Source organism: Papio anubis, chromosome 1 (genome assembly GCF_008728515.1).
Source record: "Papio anubis isolate 15944 chromosome 1, Panubis1.0, whole genome shotgun sequence".
NCBI classification, from domain to species: domain Eukaryota; kingdom Metazoa; phylum Chordata; class Mammalia; order Primates; family Cercopithecidae; genus Papio; species Papio anubis.
In genome coordinates this window covers 120,660,324-120,674,823 of record NC_044976.1, presented here as the reverse complement: position 1 = coordinate 120,674,823, position 14,500 = coordinate 120,660,324, and the positions used below count along the sequence as shown (strand labels likewise).

Sequence of the window (14,500 nt, the reverse complement as noted above, 5' to 3'; positions counted from 1 at the left end):
GTTCGTTCCTTCCTTCCTTCCTTCCTTCCTTCCTTCCTTCCTTCCCTCCCCTTCCCTCCTCCCTCCCCTCCCTCCCTCCTTTTTCCTTCCTTTTTATAGAGTCTCACTCTTGTCACCCAGGCTGGAGTGTAATGGCACTATCTTGGGTCACTGCAAGTCTGCCTCCCGGGTTCAAGGGATTCTTCTGCCTCAGCCTCCCAAGTAGCTGGGATTACAGGTTCCCCACTATGCCTGTTCCACCTTGCTGCTGTTTTAGTAAAGATGGGGTTTCACCATGTTTGCCAGGCTGGTCTTGAACTCCTGACCTCAGGTGATCTGCCCGCCTTGGCCTCTCAAAGTGCTGGGATTACAGATGTGAGCCACTGTACCCAGACTTTTTCTTTTTTTTTTTTTGAGACGCTCTCATTCTGCCACCCAGGCTGGAGTGCAGTGGTGCAATCATAGCTCACTGTAGCCTCAAGCTCCTGGCCTCAAGCAGTCCTCCTGCCTCAGGCCTCTCAAGTAGTTGGGACTACAGGTGCACATCACCTTGCCCTGCTGTTTTTTGTTTTATTGAATTTTATATATATATATATTTTGAGGCAAATAAAATTGTCATTCAGGTCTGTCATCCAGGCTGGAGTACAGTGGCACAAACATGGCTCACTGCAGCCTTGGCTTCTTGGGCTCAAGTAATCCTCCCACCTCAGCCTCTGTCTGAGTAGCTTAGGACCACAGGTGTGCACCACCACACCCAGCTAATTTAAAAATTTTTTTGTAGAGATGGGACTTGCTATGTTTCCCAGGCTAGTATCAAACTCCTGGGCTCAAGCAATCTTTCTGCCTTGGCCTCCCAAAACGTTGAGATTCCAGGCATGAACCACTGCATCTGGCGTGAATTCTATTCTTTATGATAGAAATGTGATGTTAAATAACAGTTGTATTATTTACCCAGAACAGTGGGTTCTGGGTTGTTCTAGCAAATTATTGAACCTGAGGAGGTTGTGGGAAGCCCCGTATTTACAGTTGGGTGGGCAGAAGTTTGGGTGGTTTGGGGACACCTAAGATGCAATTTTGTGAAGGACTTTGTCCTTAACCTGTGGATTCTGCACTTAAGATTCATAAATTTGGAAACAAGAGTTTTATTTTTTATGAAGGATTGCAGCCTGTAGGCTGGGAAGTGTAGCCTCTGGTAGAAACTGAAAGCAGGCACTTTGAGGGAGGAAAGGGTGAGGCAGGAATTTATGCTGAATGGATTGGCTATGTATACAATCAACAGGTTACAGGAGGAGCTGTGAATATTCATAAAGAGGGGGGCACATGCTAGTAAGTCAATATGTGTGTTACATATGTCACATGTTTACTTTGAGGTGGTGACTTAATATTTAAATGTATTAAAATTAGGCTGTAATGTCAGACTGTAATTAAAATTAGGCTGTGATGTCAGAAAGTGATATGGAGGACATAGAGGCATCCTGTGCACAGCCTCTGTAAAGTGGCCAGAACAAGTCCATGGACAGCAATCTCTTTTAAATTTTTTTTTTTGTTTTGAGACGGAGTCTTGCTGTGTCACCAGGCTGGAGTTCAGTGGCATGACTCAGCTCACTGCAACCTCCCCCTTCTGAGTTCAAGTGATTCTCCTGCCTCAGCCTCCCAAGTAGCTGGGACTACAGGCATGAGCCACCATGCTCAGCTAATTTTTGTATTTTTAGTAGAGATGGGGTTTCACCATGTTGGCCAGGATGGTCTTGATCTCTTGACCTCGTGATCCACCCGCCTTGGCCTCCCAAAGTGCTGGGATTACAGACATGAGCCACCACTCCTGGCCTGGTCAGTGGTCTCTTATCAGGAAGGATTGCTGGTCAGTTGTTGTGTAAATCAGCAGTGGAGCAAGTGTTTTGAAAGGGCTGATTTTGGCCAGGCACAGTGGCTCATGCTTGTCATCCCAGCACTTTGGGAGGTGGGGCAGATTGCCTGAGCTCAGTTCAAGAACAGCCTGGGCAACATGGAGAAACCCCTTCTCTACAGAAAATACAAACATTAGCTTGTTGTCCCAGCTACTTGAGGGGCTGAGGCCAGAGGATTCCTTGGGCTCAGGAGGTTAAGGCTGCAATGGGGCTGTGTTTGCACATTTCACTCCAGCCTGGGTGACAGAGTGAGCAAGACCCGGTCTCAATAAAATAAATAAAATAAATAAAACAAAATAAAATAAACTGGGCGTGATGGCTCAAGCCTATAATCCCAGCACTTTGGGAGGCTGAGGCAGGCGAATCACAAGGTCAGGAGTTCGAGACCAGCCTGGCCAACATGGTGAAACCCTGTCTCTATTAAAAATACAAAAAGTTAGCTGGGCGTAGCAGCAGGCACCTGTAATCTCTGCTACTCGGGAGGCTGAGGCAGGAGAATACCTTGAACCTGGGATGCGGAGGTTGCAGTGAGCTGAGATCACTCCACTGCACTCCAGCCTGGGCAACACAGCGAGACTCCATCTCAAAAAATAAATAAATAAATAAATAAATAAATGAAAGAAAATAAGAATAAAATAAATAAAGGGTTGGTTTCTGTTTAACTCTTAGGAAAGAAAGCCAGTTAGGGAGGAAGGGGGTATAACGAGGCATGTCTGACCTGTCCCACCATGGCTGAGAACTCTGTTTCTAAGGCTTCTCTTGAGTCCCTTGACCAAGAGGGGGTCCATTCAGTTGGTTGGGAGTGCTTAGGATTTCATTTTTATTTCTCAGTAGGTAGTATCAGAAATGAAATGTAGAACACCCAGTTGATGCCTGAGAATTGGTGTTAGAATGCAGTTTGATTAATGTAATGATGATAATAATTCTAACACTATTCTCCTAGTCCCCAACTTCAGTCATACTTCATCTCTTATAACCAGGCTGTCTTGTATGTCCCATTCTTTACAGATCTATGGACTATTCTATTTGATGCATCACAAACCCCCTCTGTTCCTGAAGTAGTTCTCTGACTTTTCCTATTCTTTTCTCTTTTTCTACTATAATGAATTTTAAATAATAATGACAAATCAATTTTCCCAAATGGACAACTTTATTAGTAATACTCCTTTTTATTTTATTTATTTATTTATTTATTTATTTATTTATTTATTGAGACGGTGTCTCAGTCTGTCGCCGAGGCTGGAGTGCAGTGGCATGATCTCAGCTTACTGCAACCTCTACCTCCCAGGCTCAAGCAATCCTCCCACCTCAGCCCCCCAAGTAGCTGGGATCACAGAAGTGTACCACCATGCCCAAGTAATTTTTGTATTTTTAGTAGAGACAGAGTTTTACCATGTCACCCAGGCTGGTCGCGAACTCCTGAGCTCAAGGGATCCACCCACCTTGGCTTCCCAAAGTGCTGGGATTACAGGCGTGAGCCACCATACCTGGCCAGTAATACTCCTTTACTTAAAAATATTCTGTGCACCCTAATGGCCGCGTGCAGTGGCTCACGCCTATAATCCCAGCACTTTGGGAGGCAGAGATGGGCAGATCACCTGAGATCAGGAGTGCAAGACTAGCCTGACCAACATGGAGAAACCCTGTCTCTACTAAAAATACAAAATTAGCCAGGTGTGGTGGCACATGCCACATATATATATATATATATTTTCAGTGCACCCTCATTGCTTATTCATCAAGGTCCTCTACACTCCAGCCCCTTCTTCCTGTGTTACTTCCACTTCCACTCTTTCCCTAGATATACTCTACTTTCTGACCACATTGAACTTCTCATGACCTTATGTTATGCGTTGAATTGTGTCCTCCAAAAAGATATGTTCAAGTTCTAATGCCTACCTATGAATGTGACCTTATTTGGAGATAGAGTCATTGTAGATGTAGTTAAGATGATGTCCTAGTGGGTCGGTGGGCCCTAATCCAGTATGAGCTATATACCTATAAGGGGAACAGATATAGATACAGACACAGAGCTGGGGCGCATGTGAACAGGGAGACATATAAAGAACACACCATGCCATGGTGGAGGCAGAGATTGGAGTGATGTGTCTACAAACCAAAGAATGCCAAGAATTGTCTGCAACCACCAGAAGCTAGGAAGAGCCAAGGAAAATCCTCTCTTAGAGCCTTCAGAGAAAGTATGGCCCCACCCACAACTCGATTTCAGACTTCTGGCCTTCAGAACTGTGAGAGATTTCTGCTGTTTTAAGCCACCCAGTTTGTGGTACTTTGTTCCAGCAGCGCTGGGAAATGAATACACAAATCTCCCTGTCTTTGCTCACACTTTTCCCTCTGCCTGGAATGTTTTCCATCTCATCAAGATCCCACTCATCTTCAGGCAGTCTCTTTCATGGATCCCTGGAGACAGTCTTTCTCTTGCATATCCATGGGTTGCTTGTCTAGAGTTCCCTCATGATGCAGCCATTACTCAGCCTCTTACCATTATTCTTTCTGTCCCCACAAAAGAGAAAACTGAAAGGCAGTACTCCTCTCAGGGAAATTCTCTGGAGGGTAGGAACTCTATGTCTTCCATTTTTTGTAGCATTGTTTTGCTTACAATGTTGGTTTAGGTCTTTTTTTTTTTTTGAGATGGAGAGTTGCTCTGTCGCCCAGGCTGCAGTGCAGTGGTGCGATCACTGCAACCTCCGCCTCCCGGATTCAAGTGGGTCTCCTGCCTTAGCCTCCAAGTAGCTGGGACTACAGGCGCATGCCACCATGCCTGGTTAATTTTTTTGTATTTTTAGTAGAGATGAGGTTTCACCATGTTGGCCAGGATGGTCTCAATCTCTTGACCTCATGATCCACCCGCCTGGGCCTCCCAAAGTGTTGGGATCATAGGCATGAGCCACTGCCCCCAGCCAACTCCAGTCATTTTTAAGCTATTCGTAAGATCTTTCTCTCTTACATTTCTGTGATGAGACAGCTAATCACAACTAAGCGGGTTATAAAGACCTAAACCAGCCGGGCACGGTGGCTCACGCCTGTAATCCCAGCACTTTGGGAGGAGTTTTTGAGTTTGCTTTTCTTGATATCATCCCTTCAACCCACACTGTACTTGATGTTTAGAGTTAAAGCATACAGTTCTCTACAGACAGTTTAGTAGCACATCAAGGAGAAAAAAATTATGTAAAACATCTCAAAAGAGAAATACAGTAAAATCTCCAAGTTACTATAGGTATATAATCCATGTTACCAATTCAGATTAAACTGCTTAGCAGAAGGACACCTTGATGCCCACATTGATGCCAGCTGAAAATAAAGAAAATGTTCTGTAATGAACTAATTTATTCAAAACACACTATTTGAAAAGTCAGTCTACTACATGACCATTAGTTAGCGCTAAGAAGAAATGAACTCATGGCCTAATTGAAGCCAAAGGCCAAATGATATTGACGCATGACAGGAGGAGATGAAACAGGAGAATTTCTGAAGCTTACTTTCTTAAGATGTAAGTGCTAAACTGAAATAATTTCTTGCATTTCAAATCAAGGAATAACATATTTTGGCCAATTTAGAAAACAGCATCTGGATTAAACATTCTTGTTTTTCTTAAGCATTTTGGGAAAGATGAGGAACTACTCTGTACAGTTTTCTGCATAAAGTTTCGAGAGTCATAGTCACAATAATAATGGACATTATGTTGGGATTTTATCTTTTCCAAATTTGTCAATGTATTGGCAAAGGAAGAAAAGTTTTCTTTTTAGAGTATGTGCTATTGCTTTAGTTATTTGGAGGAATTACAAGCCTTAAAAGTTGCAATTAGGATTCCTTAAGAGGGCTGGGTGTGGTGGCTCATGCTTGTAATCCCAGCACTTTGGGAGGCAGAGGTGGGTGGATCACTTGAAGTCAGGAGTTTGAGACTATGTGGTTAACATGAAACTCCCCGCCCCTCTACTAAAAATATAAATAGCTGGTGAGGGTGCACGCCATCTTAGCTACTGTGGGACTGAGGCAGAGTTGCTTGAACCCTCGAAGAGGAGGCTGCAGTGAGCCGAGATTGCACCACTGCACTCCAGCCTGGCAACAAAGTGAGACCACTGGGGCCGGGGAAAGGATTCTTCACCACCCGCTAGTTTTTGTATTTTTAGTGAGACGGGTTTCACCGCTAGCCAGGATGGTCTCGACTCCCGGACCTCGATCTGCCCATCTCGCCTCCCAAAGTGCTGGCCGGCAGGCTTGAGCCACTGCTACCGCCAAAAATTCTTTTTTTTTTTTTTTTTTTTGAGACGGAGTCTCGCTTCTGTCACCCAGGGCTGGGAGGCAGTGGCCGGATCTCAGCTCTCACTGCAAGTCTCAGCCTGGTTCACGCTTATCTTCCTGCTCCTCTGTGCCTCCCGAGTAGCTGGGACTACAGGCGCCTCACACCGCCTCGGGCTAGTTTTTTTTTTGTACTTTTTTTTTAGTAGAGACGGGTTTCACCGTGGTTCAGCCAGGATGGCCCTGATCTCCTGACCTTGTGATCCGCCCGTCTCGGCCTCCCAAAGTGCTGGGATTACAGGCTTGAGCCACCGCGCCCGGCCAAAAAAAAAAAAAATTCTTTAAGAGTGTCCAAATAATACCTCGAAGGAAAATGAAGAGTGTATGGATGCTGCAATCAAGAGGAATTCTGGGAACTGCGAGATGAGAACGAGGCCTAGCAGGTGCCATGCAGCGAGCTTTCAAAGTGGCAGTTTTCACTGTTAAAATGATAGTGGAACAAGATGAGACTAAATTGTCAGCCATTTCTCTCTCTGTTATGGGGATAGGCCTGTTTTCTTCATTTGTGAAGCTCAGCTCTCTCCTACAGACATACCTTACTTTTTAACAACTGTTGAAAAGGTCAGCTTTCTGCTAAAAGTCACATCAAAGTAGCATTGTTAACGTTACCATTTTTGTCTTCTGAATCAGATGCTATTTTCTGAATCAAATTTCAGCCTGTTTGACAGCCAGTGTGGTTGGGCTGCTGGACTTTATCTCTTGAGATTTGATAGGTAGATGCTTAGAATTTGCCACACGTTGAAATGCATGTGTCATGTCTACTAAATGTGTCTTGCATTGCTAGAGTGATGCTCCTTATTGTGTGTGTATTTGCCTCTGGATTTTAATTCTGGAATACATTATTCACTTAAAGGTAAACAGCAAGTATATTTGAGCAAAAACATTGTTATTAGCAACCATAAAAAGGGTGCATACAGTTTTATAGCTAACGTGATAATATGAGATGTAATTGGCCAGGTGCGGTGGCTTACGCCTGTAATCCCAGCGCTTTGGGAGGCCAAGGCGGGTGGATCACGATGTCAGGAGATCGAGACCGTCCTGGCTAACATGGTGAAACCCTATCTCTACTTAAAAAAAAAAGAAAAAAAAAAAGACAAGTTAGCCCAGCGTGGTGGTGGGCACCTGTAGTCCCAGCTACTCAGGAGGCTGAGGCAGGAGAATGGCGTGAACCCAGGAGGTGGAGCTTGCAGTGAGCTGAGATCGCGCCACTACACTCCAGCCTGGGCGACAGGGTGACAGACTGTCTCAAAAAAAAAAAAAAAAAAAAAAAAAAGAAAAAAAATATATGATGTAATTATTTAAATGCTGAAATTCTGACTTAACAGGATAGTCAAAGTACTAAAAGACTAATAAAATGCCCCTGTATTAGTTTCCTATTGTTGCTATAACAAATTACCACAAATATAGCCACTTAACACAAATTAATTTTCTTACAGTTTTGGAGGTTAGATGATGGAAATGGATCTTACGGTGCCAAAATAAAGGTGTCCACAGAGCTGTGTTCCTTCTGTAGGCCCTAGGGGAGAATCTGTCCTTTGGCTTTTCCAGCTTCTAGACACTGCCCGAATTCCCTGGCTCATGGCCCCCCTTCATCTTAAAGCTAACTATGGCACCACGCTGACCTCCACTTCCAGCATCTCTGACTCTGACTTTCCCGTTTCCCTCTTTTACTTATAAGGACTATTGTGATTACTTTGGGCCCGGGATAATCTCCCCGTCTCAAAATCCTTAACTTAATCACACCTGCAAAATCCCTTTTGTCCTGTAAGGCAACATATTCACTTTGAGGATTAGGACATGGACTTCTTAGGGTGAGGAGGCATTATTCTGCCTGCCACAGTTCCTTAATATAAAAACCTAAGGAATTTTCCTTCACCTAAGGGATTTAAAGTGCTAAGAAATTAGTATGAATGTATAAACACATTTCTACCATAATTTGTTTTTTAGAAAAACTTCTGGTTGTCTTAAATAATTGCATATTCCAGAATAGCTTGAATTTTGTATATAACTGAAAAAAGATCCTTTTGATATCTGGTGACATATACCTCTCCTCTCTCTGTGATCAGAATGCTATGTTTCCAGATTTTGTGTTTTACTTTAGCTTTTTACTTCCAAGTCATATGACTTTTCTAGGTTATAGTTTCAAATATATATATTCTAAATCATTTGGTTGCCCTTTAAAGATGAAAGCCTAAGAACTATTTGCGCTTTGCTTTATTGTACGATTAGAAGACTTTCTAATTGCATTAATTAGAATGGGGCCAGGTGCGGTGGCTCACACTTGTACCCAGCACTTTGGGAGGCCGAGGCTGGTGGATGGCTTGAGCCCAGGAGTTCAAGACCAGCCTGGGAAATATGGCAAAACCCCGTCTCTACCAAATCCACCCCACCTTCTGCCCCCTCCAAAATTAGCAGGGTGAGCTGGCACGTGCCCATAGTCTCGGCTACTCTGGAGGCTGAGACAGGAGGATTGCTTGGGCTCAGGAGGCAGAGGTTGCAGTGAGCTGAGATCGTGCTGCTGTACTCCAGCCTGGTGACAAAGCATGACCCTGTCTCAAAAGAGAAAAAAAAAGAGAGAGAGAGAGAGAGAGAGAAAGAGAATAGGATGATCCCAGTAAAAACAGAGTCAATAATGCCACAGCATCTGAAGAGGAGGTCGGGCAGTGATCACAAACTGCTCTGGGTAGCTGTATTAGTCAGGGTTCTCTAAAGGGACAGAACTAATGGGAGAATAAAGGGGAGTTTATTAACTCACACGATCACAAGGTCCCACAATAGGCCGTCTGCAGGCTGAGGAGCAAGGAGAGCCAGTCTGAGTTCCAAAACTGAAGAACTTGGAGTCCGATGTTCGAGGGCTGGAAGCAGCCAGCACGGGAGGAAGATGTAGGCTGGAAGGCTAGGCCACTCTCTCTTTTCACATTTTTCTGCCTGCTTATATTCTGGCTGCACTGGCAGCTGATTAGGGGGCCAGATTAAGGGTGGGTCTGCCGTTCCCAGCCCACTGACTCAAATGCTAATCTCTTTTGGCAACACCCTCACAGACACACCCAGGATCAATACTTTGCATCCTTCAGTCCAATCAAGTTGACACTCAGTGTTAACCATCACAGTAGCTAAAACAGATTTCCATTTCAAGGGTCTGCTAATAAGAGCTTGACAAATGTAGAGCTATAAGACTTTCAATTTCGCTAAATAATAATAAAAAATTAGGTCTGAAAGTGTTAATAAAGAATGATATATTTTAAATTATATAAATGTGTTTAGGCTGGGCATGCTGGCTAACGCCTGTAATACCAGCACTTTGGGAGGCCGAGGAGGGCAAATCATGTGAGCTCTGGAGTTCAAGACCAGCCGGGGCAATATGGTGAAACCCCGTCTCTACTAAAATTACAAAAATTAGCCAGTGTGGTGGTGCGTGCCTGTAGTACCTGTTACTCTGGAGGCTGAGGCACGAGAATCACTTGAGCCCGGGAGGCAGGGAGGTTGCAGTGAGCAGAGACTGCACCACTACACTCTAGCCTGGGTGACAGAGTGAGACTGTCTCAAAAAAAAAAAAAAAAAAAAAATTGAGACAGAAAAGAATTATTATTTTTTTGAGACAGGTTGCTCACTGCAACCTCCGCCTCCCAGACTCAAACAATTCTAGTGCCTCAGCCTCCCCAGAAACTGGGATTAAAGGCATGTACCACCAAGCCTGGCTAATTTTTTGTATTTTTAACAGAGAAGGGGTTTCACCACGTTGGTCAGGCTGGTCTCAAAGTCCTGGCTCAAGTAATCCGCCTGTCTCAGCCTCCCAAACTGCTGGGATTACAGGCATGAGCCACTGCACCCGGCCTGAATATTCTTATTTTTTGTTTAGTTCTTTAGTGAAATCAACTAAGTCAGTGAGAAATTTGTTGAGGGGAGGAAGTTAGTGACAGTCCAAACTCCTTTTTTATTTTTTAAATAACAAGTTCTCAGTAATTTGCAAGTGTTAAAATTCACAGAACCAGCCGCGCACGGTGGCTCACGCCTGTAATCCCGGCACTTTGGAAGGCTGAGGCAGGCGGATCACGAGGTCAAGAGATTGAGACCATCCTGGCCAACATGGTGAAACCCCATCTCTACTAAAGATACAAAAATTAGCCGGGTGTTGTGGCGGACGTCTGTAATCCCAGCTACTCGGGAGGCTGAGGCAGGAGAATTGCTTGAACCCGGGAGATGGAGGTTGCAGTGAGCCGAGATCACGCCACTGCTCTCCAGCCTGGGCGACAGAGCGAGACTCCGTCTGAAAACAAAAACAAAAACAAAAAACCCACAGAACTAAGGTTTATAAGCATAATGCATTTGTATGAGGAATAATCATTCATAGCAGATTAGAATAAACCCTCCTAAATAGCTTTCTAAAAGCCAGATTTGAAACTTATTTTGATATTTTATAAGAATTTTCGTATTAGGCTGACAATCAATACAGGTTCCTGGTTGGCTGCATTATTAATGCTGAGCCTCAGTGCTTTGCTAGAGCCCCCCTCCCTTTCTTTCTTTTCTTTTTTTTTTTTTTGAGACAGAGCCTTGCCCTTTTGCCCAGGCTGGAGTGCAGTGGGGCAATCTTGGCTCACTGCAGCCTCCCTGCTTCCCAGGCTCAAGGGATTCTTGCACCTCAGCCTCCAGAATAGCTGGGATTACAAGCACCTGCCACCGAACCCGGCTAATTTTGTATTTTTAGTAGAGATGGGATTTTGCCATGTTGCCAGGGCTGGTCTTGAACTCCTGCCCACCTCTGCCTCCCAAAGTGCAGGGATTACAGGCATGAGCCACCGCATCCGGTGAGAGCCCTGTTTTCGAGTACAAATGCTCAGACCTCCCTTCTTCCTTTTCCCTACCACATTCTCTGCATTTGGCTAGAAGGTCAAGCTTTGTTTGTGATGCACTTTGAAAGGAAGTGCAGAGGTCTAAGAGGTAAAGCTGGAACAGAAAACTAAAGGTGTAAAAATGTCCCAATGGACAGGACTTTGTGGGAAAGTGGAGGTGGGGAGCTGAAAATCTTAATTCTCTACCTCCTTGTTTTTCATGCAGAAATGAAGTTCTTTATCTCACTCAAAGGAATTAGCCCAGAGAAGCCCTTTTCCCTTATAATTTTCAGGTCTACTGTGAAGGTTTTCGACAACCTTTCGGCTAATCCAGTGTATCTCAAGCACGGGTGATTTTGTTCCCCTGGGGACACTGACCTATGTCCGGAGGTGTTGGTGTCACACTGGGGTGTGTGTGGGAGTTACTGCATCAAGTGGGCAGACGCCAGGGGTCAGTGCACAAGACAGTCCCGCAACACAGGATGATCAGAATGCCAGTAGCGTGAAGGTGAAAAATCTTGGGTTAATAGGATATTATTTAATTTTTGACAGATTTTCCATGCTTTGTGGTCAGTTAAAAGGGTAGGGTTTAAAAATTTTTATTATAAAAGTATAAACACTAGAGGGCAGTACCTGCCTGATAGTTGCAACAGATGTTACTATGGGGGTCTTTGAAGGAAAGAAAAAAAAAAGCTGGTGATTTAGGTAACTAGAAGCTAAGTGACTACAGGAGACCCTTAAAGAAGCATTTAAGTAATTTTAAATCAAAAGACAGTTTTGCTTGGTGTGGTGGTGTGCCTGCAGTCCCAGCTCCGCTTGAGCCCAGGAGATGGAGACCTGTTTGGGCAGCACAGCAAGACCCCATCTTTTTTTTTTTTTTTTTTTTTTTTTTTTTAAGAGTTTTAACAACTGCTGCTTTTGAGGTCAGGAAAAGCAGAACAAGCGGTTTTTCTTCTGCTTCTCTATAATAGTGGCTTGTGAGCTTTTGCCAGAGAAAGGGGAAAGTTCGCACTAGGTTCTCACACACAGAAACACTAACGTCATTGCCACTTACACTTCTATTTGCTCTGAGGAGGCAGATGATGGAAAGTCGCTATTCCTAGGGCATGTAGATCATTATAATGCTGTGGGAGATGTGTCTGGAACAGGGGAACTTGGAGCAGACAGGGAAAACATCACGACTGAGTCCATTAGACAAGTCAGAATCTGACTCAGCTCTTTTTTTTTTTTGAGACGAAGTCTCACTCTATTGCCCAGGCTGGGAGTGCAGTGGTGCAATCTCGGCGCGGCTCACTGCAACTTCCGCCTACCGGGTTCGAGCGATTCTTGTGCCTCAGCCTCCACAGTAGCTGGGACTACAGGCACACGCTACCATGCCCAGCTAATTTTTGTATTTTTTTGTTGTAGACATGGGGTTTCACCATCTTGGCCAGGCTGGTCTCGAACTCCTGACCTCAGATGATCCACCTGCCTCGGCCTCCCAAAGTGCTGGGATTACAGGCATGAGCCACCGAGTCCAGCCTGACTCAGCTCTTTTGAAACGGATCAATAATATCTAGTTTGTTGCTTGCAGCTATTTACATTAGCTAGCTATGCAATAACGCAGTACAATTTTCTGTTTTCTCCTAAGGTTCAGTCCAATTTTAAAAAACGAAACAAATAGGCCGGGCGTGGTGGCTCACGCCTGTAATCCCAGCACTTTGGGAGGCTGAGGCGGGCGGATCATGAGGTCAGGAGATTGAGACCATCCTGGCTAACACGGTGAAACCCTGTCTCTGCTAAAAATACAAAAATTAGCTGGGTGTGGTGGTGGGTGCCTGTAGTCTCAGCTACTCAGGAGGCTGAGGCAGGAGAATGGCATGAACCAGGGAGGCAGAGCTTGCAGTGAGTCAAGATCGCACCACCACACTCCAGCCTGGGCGACAGAGCGAGACTCCGTTTCTTAAAAAAAAAAAAAAGAAAGAAAGAAAAAAAACAAATGAAGCATTTTTTGTTTTTAGTGTCAGAAATCTAGGCTCAAACCAAGTTTTTGGATATGTTAATAAAAGTTGATCTCACCTGTGCCCTCAAATAGGACAAACCATTTGCTAAATTCACATTAAATCTACACATTCCTAGTGGGGCGCAGTGGCTCATGCCTGTAATCCCAGCACTTTGGGAGACAATGGCAGGAGTTCGAGACCAGCCTGGCCAACATGGTAAAACCCCGTCTCTACTAAAAATACAAAAATTAGGCATGGTGGTGCACACCTGTAGTCCCAGCTCCTCAGGATCTGGGAGTGAGCCCAGATCACGCCACTGTACTCCAGTCTGGGTGACAGAGCGAGACTCTATCTAAAAAAAAAAAAAAAAAAACCAAAACTGCGCATTTCTTTTTATTTATTATTACATATTTAAGGTACACAGTGGTATCAAGAATGGACATTGATCTACTTGTCACTCAGCTTAAAAAATGAAACATCAACAATGCAGTTGAAGCCCCCTGTGCACCCTTCTCCAATTGTATCCTTCTCCTGCCTCCCTGCTGCCGTCATTTCCAGGTAAATGAGTTTGATGTGGAACATTCCTTTTTTTTTTTGAGACAGAGTCTTACTCTGTTGCCCAGGCTGGAGTGCAGTGGTGCAATCTCAGCTCACTGCATCCTCTGCCTCCCAGGCTCAGTGATTCTCCTGCCTCAGTCTCCTGAGTAGCTGCGGTTACAGGCGAACAACAACACGCCTGGCTAATTTTTGCATTTTTAGTAGAGATGGGGTTTCGCCATGTTGGCCAGGCTAGTCTTGAACTCCTGACCTCAAGTGATCCACCTGCCTCAGCCTCCCAAAGTGCTGGGATTACAGGCATGAGCCACCATGCATGGCCTCTTCAGACTTTTATTATAGATGTTAAATATGCCCAGTAATATATAATTTCTGCATATTTAAAATTTGTATATAAATGACATTATAACTGTTCTTCTGTAATTTGTGTTTTCTCTTAAATACGTTTGTAAGATCATCCATGTTGATACATGTAACTCCAGTTTTTGTCTACCAACATTTTTGGTATCTGCATACTTGCTAATTCACATAATGATGTTATGAACATTCTTATATGTAGTTGAGTTATGCGTATGTAAGAGTTCCTTTTTTTTGTTTATTTTTAAGACAGACTCTTGCTCTGTCACCCAGGCTGGAATGCAGTGGCACGACTTCGGCTCACTGCAACCTGTGCCTCCTGGGTTCAAGTGGTTCTCGTGCCTCAGCCTCCCAAGTAGCTGGGATTACAGACACGCGGCACCGCACTCAGCTAATTTTTGTATTTTTAGTAGAGACAGGTTTCACTATGTTGGCCAGGCTGGTCTTGAACTCCTGGCCTCATGTGATCTGCCCACCTTGGCCTCCCAAAGTGCTGGGATTACAGGCGTGAGCCACTGTGCCTGGCCTGTAAGAGTCCTTTAAAGCAGGGATTGGCAAACCGTGGTCTGGCCTG

General features: G+C 44.5%; 1 long non-coding RNA gene across 2 annotated transcripts in view; it reads left to right on the top strand.

The window, feature by feature from the left end:
• LOC108581385 overlaps positions 1-14,500 on the top strand; it is a 42,720-nt gene that overhangs the window by 17,530 nt on the left and 10,690 nt on the right. The window contains exon 2 of one of the 2 annotated variants that reach the window (XR_001893522.3): positions 13,431-13,572. The exons of the other annotated variant lie outside the window; for it this stretch is intronic. This is a non-coding gene — a long non-coding RNA (uncharacterized LOC108581385). The remainder of the gene's footprint in view (positions 1-13,430; positions 13,573-14,500) is intronic. 2 annotated transcript variants of the gene reach the window in all.